Source organism: Hoplias malabaricus, chromosome X1, assembly GCF_029633855.1.
Source record: "Hoplias malabaricus isolate fHopMal1 chromosome X1, fHopMal1.hap1, whole genome shotgun sequence".
Taxonomy (NCBI): Eukaryota; Metazoa; Chordata; class Actinopteri; order Characiformes; family Erythrinidae; genus Hoplias; species Hoplias malabaricus.
This window is the reverse complement of record NC_089818.1, coordinates 3,725,198-3,735,675: the sequence shown is the minus strand read 5'-3', so window position 1 is coordinate 3,735,675 and position 10,478 is coordinate 3,725,198.

Below are 10,478 nucleotides of genomic sequence, written 5' to 3'. Positions count from 1 at the left end.
TGCTTGAGGCAGATTTCATTATTTAGCTTTATATTTACATATATTACACCACTTCAATGGAAAGATCGCAGTTCCAGCTTTCATATGACACCTCATCTTAAAAAATTAAAAAGTAATGAAGCAGAGAATGTGACAATGACTAGTCTGAAACCACCGGTGGTTCCGCGGAGCTGATAAACTTAGGTAAGGGATTTACTGTACTGACTGAGGTTTTGTTGCAGTAAAGTTCCACCGTCTCCATGACAACGACTCATCAACTACACAAATCGTGTAGCAAAAATATATTGATAATATTATTAAGGTTTTAAGGATTATTTGAAGTGCATTTATTTAATGTGGAAGTCTAAATAAAACAGCACCTTTCTTATGTGGTGTTTAAAGTATATTGGCATGTAATATATATATTTATGTCATTTATTTAAGGTGGAATTTCTATTAAGGTGGCGGTCAAAATATATATTTTTAAGCTGGTGGTATTGAATTGATTGTTTTACAAATGTAATCTCAAAGCTATTAAGCAGTATATAAGCTAATGTTGCAACAATATTAACAGAATGTGAAAAGCCAAATTCAAAGTTTGTTTATGAACTTCCCCCTAGTTTGTTTTATTATTATTATTATTATTAATATTATTATTATTATTATTATTATTATTATTATTATTCTCCTACGTTTAAGCAACTTTAGGCACTTGTTTTTTAAGGGACTGTTTTTTAAGGGATCACTTAAGGGAAATTCAGTACTTAAGGGAACATTTATGACGATTTCCCTTAAGAAAGCCCTTAGGTACCACTTAAGGTGTTTTTTTCTGCAACACACTTAACTTTAAGGGATGTTTAAAGGGAAATCTTAAGGTGTATTTTCACTTAAGGTGTTTTATGCAACTGGGCACAGAACTTTGTACAAGTGCCCTATATAGCGTTTATAAAGTCCTTATCAACTGATGTTATAAAGCATCATGGAACCAGATGGTAACACATTGCAATAAGGGTAGACAATTAATGATAACATTATTATTAAGCATTCGCTAAATGGTTTAGTAAAGTCTCAAATGATCATGTAATAATGGTGATAACTAGTGATAGAAATGATAATTACATTCATTTGGCTATTACAGTAGAATTATGGATTAATAATTGATTTATGTGATATTTCACCCCTGTTGCTTCCATCAGTTTCAATTAATTAACTAATTTTACTTTTTTCTAAAATAGTTTCTTCAAATAAAGTTAGTTTCCACTGCTTTCTTTAATTAATAATCAGTGTTTTTTAGTCTCTTAACTATCATTAATGAATTAATGAATGTCTTTATAGTAAGGTTTTAACAGCCTCCATTGGATAGAAAACCATTTCTAAGGAATTACACAACTTTATGCCTTGCGTTATAAGGTATTCTGAATGCTACGTACGATGACACATGACGTCCACAGGAAGTGTTACTGACGTGTTTTTGAGCAAATAAGTTAACACATCAGTTTTAAAATATAAAACGTGCCATAACTTTTGCACAGGTCATATATTCTGTCCTATTTCCCACTAAAGAGTAAATGTGTTCACTTATTTTCACTTAGAACATTTACAAGAACATGTCATATGACTGGGGTGCCCAAACTTTTGCACATGACGGTATGTAGGTATGCTAAATCTAGCAGGAAAAAGCACAAACACACCACCCAGGTCACACACACACACACAAACATATCCATTTTTTTGTTTTTGATTTCTGAGCCTCATTTATTAAATGCAAAACTACAAAACAACACAATTCCCCTCGGCCCCTGATGTCAGCCAGCGAAGACATGTTTGGAGTCTTCTTCTAAATGTCTTTAGTTCAGTGCTGGAGCTGTGAAACACTATTCACACTAAAGCCCTAATCGGACTTGATTATATTCATCTGAGGACCTGGAGTAAAGTAATTATTATCAGAGTGTCTCGGTGATTTTAGTTCCGTCTGAATACAATATTTCAGTAATTTAAAATTCCAGAGCCTTTTACCTACTGTGAAATAAGCAGTAAAAATAGCCCCAGCTCATTCTAATCCCATGTGAATTGACATGCAGAGTGACTATTCCGTCATATCCCATGGTAGAGGATATTTGAGTGGGTTTGCTCAGGAATGGAGGCTCTGGACGAGGCATTTAAAGATGTAATTAATCAGATGAGGATATATTTAAAGAAATATCCAGGTGACTATTTATTTCAAGTGTGTGTTAGCTTCATAGCTTCAGGGCTAAAATAAAGAAGCAAGCTCTGAACACCAAACACGTCTTGGTTCACTAACAATAACAAGAATGTGGTTTGCTCCCTATTTAGCAATTATTTTATTGTTATTATTTGATTATTTTATTGGACACATTTAATGAATGAGGTTCTCTATTCAGGCAGTTCATTCAGTTTGTAACACACTCATTCACACACACAGACACCTGACTTGTGGCGCTGAGTGGAGGGGCAGGGTGTGTGTAAATATTCTGTGAAAAACCCTCACTGCTACAAGGGGAGAAAAATGCAGCAGATTTCGATGTTTTTCTTTTGATCTCTGCTCCTCGGCTGTTTCCACGACAACTCCTCCTCTTCCTCACCATGTACAGATGGCCTCAGCCTTCCTCTCTAGGTCCTCCTCCTCTCCAGCATCTGACCGGTGCCCTTTCAGCTCCCAGCTGGACCCTGGACCCTGAGAAATCTTAAGAATGAGCCTCACTGTCATCATCTGTCCTCACTCTTAAAAATAAAGGTTCCAAAACGGCTCTTGATTTGGACGTAAGGTTCCCGCACATGATGTGGAGGTTCTTTTTAACCGGTTATGACTACGGTTTTACGCTGTTTGAATAAGCGTCCGTTCCTTTCCTGCTGTGACAGCCTTCGAGTACAAGTTTTCACCAAAGTCTTAGAAGTTGGCTACGTTCTGCTGAGCTTCTTCTGACTTTGGTCCACACTTCAGTGTCAGGAAATGACAATCACGGCTACCTTGTAAATAATATACCTTTTATCTTTTACAAATCAACACCGTGTGCGAAGAGCTGTCCTCTTTCTAGAATCTGCACTTTTCAGATTTACAGCTATGAGACAAATTAACACTGGATCACACCTTGCTTTTTATCTCCAACTCCAACTACAGCTTCTAAAGGATTGTTTTGAAGAGCAATCTTTGCAATGTTCTCCAGACCTTTTTTAGCACCTTTATTTTTAAGAGTGTTCCTGCTTCAGCAGAGATGTGACTGCTTTTAAAAAAGTGCCCAAAATCAAGCTCGAACACGGACAACATAGACTCCGACGTCTGGACACTTTTAAGTGGATGAGTCTTTTGTGGACCCTGTTGACGGCTTCCTTTTCTGGACCTTCCACACCTTCTTCACCCCTGTGCTGCTTCATCCACTAACATTCTCAAACTCTCTCTCTCTCTCTCTCTCTCTCTCTTTTACCGTAACGTATGGAGGGTGATAAAAGGCAGCAGACCAGGGTACGTTATGTTAAAAGCAATATTCATTTTAAATTCAAACAATCAGCGTCACACTGTAAAACTGATGTAGAGCTCTATAATTATTTGTAGGAGTTTGGTTCACAGCTAACGGAAGACTATGATGCCTTCACCATCCTGTAGCCCGTTCTGTTTCCCGTACTAATGCTTGCTGTTGTAAACGCTTCACGCTGACGTGCCACTCTTTGAGGAAACGTCTGCTCTGTTTTAAATATCCCCCACCCTCTAGTCAATAGGCACATCATATTCTTTATTGTATATTCTACAAATTTACTTCCTGTTTTTTAAATGTACATTCTAGGATGTCCTATGAATATAGGCTATGGCCATACTCAGAAGAGCCTCTTCCCCCTCCTGAAAAAACGAGACAGAGAGATGAGACGCAAGCTTCTCATTGTTGACTGATTTACAGTACGTCTTTCCAGTAGCAAGTGGCATAATTTTGTTGTTTATAGAATGTTTCATACGTTTGGACACGGGGAGAGGGTTTTGGTCCCTCTTTACAATAAGTGTCTGTAATAACTATGAAGTTACACGTTAACTACATATGCATTTTCAATGTAACTACTGCTGATGTATTCACTCTTATAGGTTCATTGCAGTTGTTCAAACCATGTGTATTGGTTTCAATATTTTTTGCATGTAATTACACAAGCATAACAGTGTAATTACAGGTGTGTTATAAGATAAGTTAATACATAATAATAATGTGTTGATGTCCCCGTAATCCATCTGTAAAAGTGAACAGGGGGTGGGGGGGATAAATAAATAAATAAATAAAAAGCCTCACTAGTAATTACAATGTTATTACATATATTGTTAATGTGTAACTACACAGTTATTAAATATTAGAAAACTGGGACCAGGGTTTTTTTTTTTTCTTTTTGTACACTGTAGTTCTGCCTGTGGGGGAGTGGCTCTCTGGGAGGATCACGTGACTCAAGTCTGTCCAATCAGGCCAGGCGGGACTTTAGCATTAAAACTCTCAGGACGATACGGGAGTACAGTGGCACAGCAAAATCAGGGTCTCCCAGTGGTGGTGTTTGTATGTGAGTGTTGGTGTTTACGAGCGAATGTGTGTGTGTGTGTGTGTGTGTGTGTATGAAATTGCGTGCGAGTGTATGTGTGTGAGCGTCTCTAAAAGTGCTTCCTAACTTCCTTGGTTTCGAATCTTTTAACTTTCTGTTCGGATGAAGTCGAGTAGCCTCATGAACATCATTGACCCCGCCCCCTCCGCTCAGTCCTTATTTTAGTCAGTAGTAGTTTCTACAGAAAAATTCTACAATGACAAGCATGCAGACACGGTGATCTAGAGATATTGTATATCTTATTTGTACTTTAATTCTCTAATTTATTTACCTGCCTATTTATTTCTGTATTTATTTATCGGTTCATTTATTTTGTACGGTTCTGATTCTGTTCAGTGATCTGTCATGCGAACCCTCATATTGTGAATATGTTGTATTGTATGTATAGACATGGTGTGCATACATACGATAAACACAGAATAAATTATCCAAACTTTTTCTGGGCGTTGCTTTGAGATCTGTGCTGTTGAGTCTTAATGTGTGACATCATAAACCAACATGCATTTTATTATATCTCTCAGTATAACACACAAATATAAACAATGATAAATGGTCGTTTATTTTCCTGAACCGAATCACTTGACAATGTGAGCTGAATAGAGACACCCTGCCCCAAATATTTACCCTGAGAGTCCCTATTAAACTGTCTTTACGCCCTCTAGCGTTTATATTTGTAACTACAGTGCACTGTGGTTGGTGTGACGCGCCAGAGAGCTACCACATCGTGTTGAAGACCAGGTCTGAGTCCCACTCTGAGTGACTGCGTTGCTTTACACCAAGAAAAGTCCTTGAGAAGAACGTTTTCTAAATGCAGTAAGTGTAAAACTAACGGCGCTTTCGCTGAGAAGGAAAAGAGCAGTGCATCAGTAATCACTGAAGTCACCGCTAGAGGGCAGCAGAAGCAAAACATTTCATTAGAAACCACAAGACCCTGTGACTGTGCCCTCATAATTACACAGGTGTATATAGTTTATAATAATATACTAATAATAATAACTATCACTGATACCACTAATAATAATAACGTTAGTATTGTGTTACTTTGTCATAATTAATGGGGAAAAAAACAGTACTTGGTCTCTTTTTGTGGTCTTTCCTTTTTTCTCAGCTACGTGTTTATAAATGTAAAATATTAATGTATTCGTAATTTCCAGTGTGTTATCACCTTTTCGGACTTCAACTAATATTTTACTCCTACACTATTACTTTTTAAAAGCCCAGATTCTATGTTCTGTGTGTAATGTGATGGTGTGTGTTGTTGCTATGCTGCTGTGATTGAGATGCACGGCTGACTTTGGAGTATTAGCGTTTTATTTTACATCAAAATCCCCCAAAAAGTGAAGAACAGAGTGGTACACACTTCAGTTATTGTGCTAATAAACGCTGCATGATGTGAGGCATTCCACTGGCCACAATATAACGTACTCATTCCCTAAGTATTTTTGAGCTCTTATGTTTATATTTCGACTTTAGTAAGTGTGCTTTACCACAAATATCATTCATACGTGTAGTTTTAGCATACGCTACCCATCTGTGGGTTTTAGTGTTGTTTTGTACATTTGTAGTGTTATAGATATGTTATAGGTGTTTTATTGATGTGTTACAGATTAGTTATAATGCTATAATAGTAGCATTGTCTTTTCTTCAGATAAATTGGTCATCCCTAATCCCTCTCAGATAATGGGAATCATTTCATTTTTAAAGGTGTTGGGGGGGGGGGGTATTAATAGGTTTATGTTGTCGGAGATTAAGGAGATTAATTCATTCACGTTAACGCAGACAAATTGATTTGTGCTTAAATCTGGAGAATCTGGATCTGCCTCGGGCTGTTTACACTAGAGGGAGATTATAGAAGAGCTTTAAACTCACCACAGCTGAGGCAAAAGACACTAAACGTATTCAGAGTTTGCTCTATAAAGTGTATTAAAAGGGTTTAGATTTAAAAAAAGCCTGTTGTTTCCTGGTATTCATTTGTGCTCAGTTTCTCCTCGATCATATTCAGGCATTTAATAATTTGTGCTTCTGCTGATGAAATATTTATAAATCACCATAACATTAGAGAAAATAACACAATCTAAGTCTGCAGTTATAAACGGTTATAAATCGTTTATATCTGTTTATTAATGGTTAATAAATATGTTGTTAATGCATTAAAACTCATTAATAAGCAGTTATAACACATAAACAGAACGGCAACAGTGACCTATTGTTTGCCAAATATTGAACCCATATCTACATTGTTATACCTCAGATTTTGCCAGATACTGACCTTATTTGTCTTCCCCGTCAGTCGACATTAACCCTGTCAGCTCCAGCACATATTTAGTAATACGTTTAACCATTTAACCACCGAGTTTAATAAATAAACCACCAACAATGTGTATTATTATACATTGATGATAACGTGTTATTACATATGAAATAACCAAATTCACATTCTCAGGTCTGATATTTGTTTTCTGTAGTAATCTGACACAAAAAAAGAGGTCACTCTTGCTTTTTTTTAACTCTTTTCAGGCGCTTATTAATGACATTTACAGCCCAATTAATAACCATGTAATAAACAGGTGGGTATGCCAGTTATAAACCTTTTTATATGTAGCCTTACTTAAAGTGGTACCATTAACAGCACTGCCGTGACGTTCCTTTGCTCAAAGTGCTGGCCACCATTAGGCTGTGGAACAGTGGAACTGTGTTCCCTGGAGTGACAGATCAGTCATCGACCAAGTACCTGACCTCCCTAATTGAACTCACTGTTCTCAAGTTGCTGAAGGCCATCATACCCTCACAGACACGTTCCGAACATCTTGTGCAAATTAGAGGGGGAAGGGGTTAGTTGGAAACGTTGGGTCGAGCAGGTGTCTACAAACTTTTGGACCATTTTATAAATGGTGCTTTGGCGGAAAATCGACGCACAAAGCCTCAGCGAGACGCGTGTGCTGCGGTGACCAGAGAGAGAGAGAGAGAGAAAAAGCGCGCACGGCCGTCTGCAGAGCGCGCGCAGCCGTCGCGCATGTGGTCAGGTTCCCAGGGATCCCCGCGTGCGTCTGCGCTGCTCAATAAAACCCAAAGAAAGCCGTGAAAAACGCTGCTGCTCTGAAAGCGGCTCCACCCGCCGGCCTTTCAGGTACCTGACCGCTACAACACGCTCGCGAGCACTCGTGCGCACACACGCATCTCCGCACAATAGAAGAGACGTGCAACAAAGCGCGCGGGGGTCTTTATTCGTGCCTCTGTTTAATGCAAACACGTATAAAGAGCAGTGCGCGCGCAGTGTCCACCCACTGCTTCAACAAGCTCGAGCTGCTCACTCCGTGATTTGTGAAACGCGTCAATCAGGCGATGGGGGCGTGGGTGAAAGCGCGAGACGCCCGGCACTGAACGGTTGCTTTAACGCAAAAAGTCAAATAGCTGCTCTTCAACACAAAAGCGCCAGCAAGGGTCTTTTGGAGAGGGGCAGGTTCTTTAGAGAGCGAGGACTGTAAACAGGGCCTTTTTACAGCTCCGCGTGATGGAACTGTGTGAAGGACGTTTTGAATGATCCAATAAAATAAAAAGTTAACTACGTGTTGATTTTCTTTAAAATGACTTAACTACGAAAAATACAATGAAATCATTTACAGTGTTTTCACTTCATTTTGTTGTAGAAACATAAACAAATTAACATTCGATGCACTCGGAGTGATATAATGAGCTTTCCAAAAATAAAAAAGTGAAAGTTTCCACCGAAGGCTCGGTGTTTCAGGGAAAAAAAAGGGGTCAAGCTCAAAACCCTGTGCCAAAAATTGTAAAAGAATTGTCAAACAATTAAAAATAACATTTTCCAGTGTAAATTTGCAAGTCACCGACATCGTAAAAATTTGGAGAAAGCAAGACCATGAACTTCGAGCCCTCAGACCGCGCTGAATGAGAAACCATTATCTTAAACATAGACACATGGGCTGAAGAGTAGTTTGTTTTCACTTAAAACTTAAAAGTGCGCTTCTACATCAAGGAAATGCAGCTTGAAAATCTCTTCCACAAAACAAACGATAACGTTAGCTCTCTACAGAAATACTGAAGGTTCCTCTGGACCAAGTAAATCTCAGAGAGTCCAAAAAGAGTCCGTCTGAGCCGTGGAGAGAGGAACCCTACATAGAGCACTTTTCCAAACATGGATCTTTGGGGGATCAAAGGGGTGTCTTTTTATTAAAGAATGAAATACACGAATACACTTTCAACAAACAAAACAAACGAAACTTTAATGTGTTTTTGTTTTCCCCCGACATTAAAGTGTTCAGTCTTCAAAGAGAGAAAATGTAAATAAGCCTCAAAATAAACCTGAAGAAATGACACCGCCTCTCACCAAACAACAAACAAACAAACACGTATAAATAAATAAATAAATAAATAAATAAACAAACAACAGGTAGCGGCTAGTTAAAGGTTAATGAGCTCGTGCAGCTCGGGGAGAGCTAGATGACTGTAGAGACTTGATAAGAAGTAAAAGTCGTATTCAGAAACCCATTAAAGGACCCTGACCCTAAATCTGGCCACTGTCCGTGTTTAAGCCTCATTCTAGTCTCTTAATTATCGGTCCCTTAATCTGGCGTTGAATCTAATCCTCGCCTTAATCCTGTTTGACACTGGAGATTACAGGGATTAGGGGTTTTTTGTGTGGATTAAATCTCGGGGAACACCGTTCTCTCGCTCCATGCTGAGCTTTGCATGAGAATAAACAGTGCCTCTGACTTCACCGTCATTTATAACATTCCCCATCAGGGCGTCTGCTGCGCGCACACACACACACACACACTACAGCAAGTGCTGCTCTTCCCATGCAGCTCTGCAGGTGCTGGCTGTTGTTTGCGCGCGCTCACCTGACCAACAGTGGACACCAGTTTAAAAGATTAATTACAGTAAATTAATGATTCAGTAAAAAATAATCAACAATTAAAGTAAAATGTAATAAACGCTAAAATCGATATTTCAAAATAATTTAAATAAAACTCTTAATTTAAAGAAATATGTGCAAAATATTTAAAATGATTATATATTAATTATATACATTAATTATATTAATTATATATTGTTAATTATATACAATTATTTATTAGGAAACAGTACGAAAAATAAATTTTAAGTAAATGATTGTTTACAGAAATTATTTTGGACATTATTTATTTATTTATTTATTTATTTATTTATTTATTCTTTCTATATTAAAATAAAGGTTTAAACTGATTATATTTGAATATTAATATTAAAATACTGTGAAGTGGCTTACAGCAGGGCTCCGAATGGCTCCGTTTAAGAAAAAGTCAACTACAGCTCATCTGCCGCTGCACAGTTACTGATGGTGACTCTACTGTTTAACCGCAGCAGCACTGCTGTGTCTGATCCACCTGTAAAGCCCGGATTTGCCGGTACGGCCTCGCCGTGGTGGATGCCGCAGGCTGCTGGAGGAGGACGAGGAGAGGAGGAGACTCTGAGGAATGTAAGGTGTAGTTTGTAGAAAAAGGAGAAGAGAGCCGTGCGGAGCGTCTCTAAGGCAAAGCTCCTTGGAACAGTACGCGTTACTGCTCCGGGTGTGTGTGGCGCGCGCTCCGATACTGAGCTCTCTGTGGTCACGTGACTCCATCTCACCCACAGTAAAAGTAAGGCACATTTATCACCAGCTTCACTCTTTCTTCTGTTTATCCTCCTTTATTCTCTCTGTTTTACTCTCGCACGCTTTCAGGGGCTCATTTGCTCTTTTAGTGTCCAGACCTGTGTGTGTGTGTGTGTGTGTGTGTATGTGTGTGGATGGGTGGATGGGTGTGCGCGTGACTTAAGAGCGCAAGTGCTGCTGTTCCCACGGAGGACACATAGTTTCTCTCTCTCTCTCTCTCTCTCTCTCTCTCTCTCTCTCTCTCTCTCTCTCTCTCTCTCTC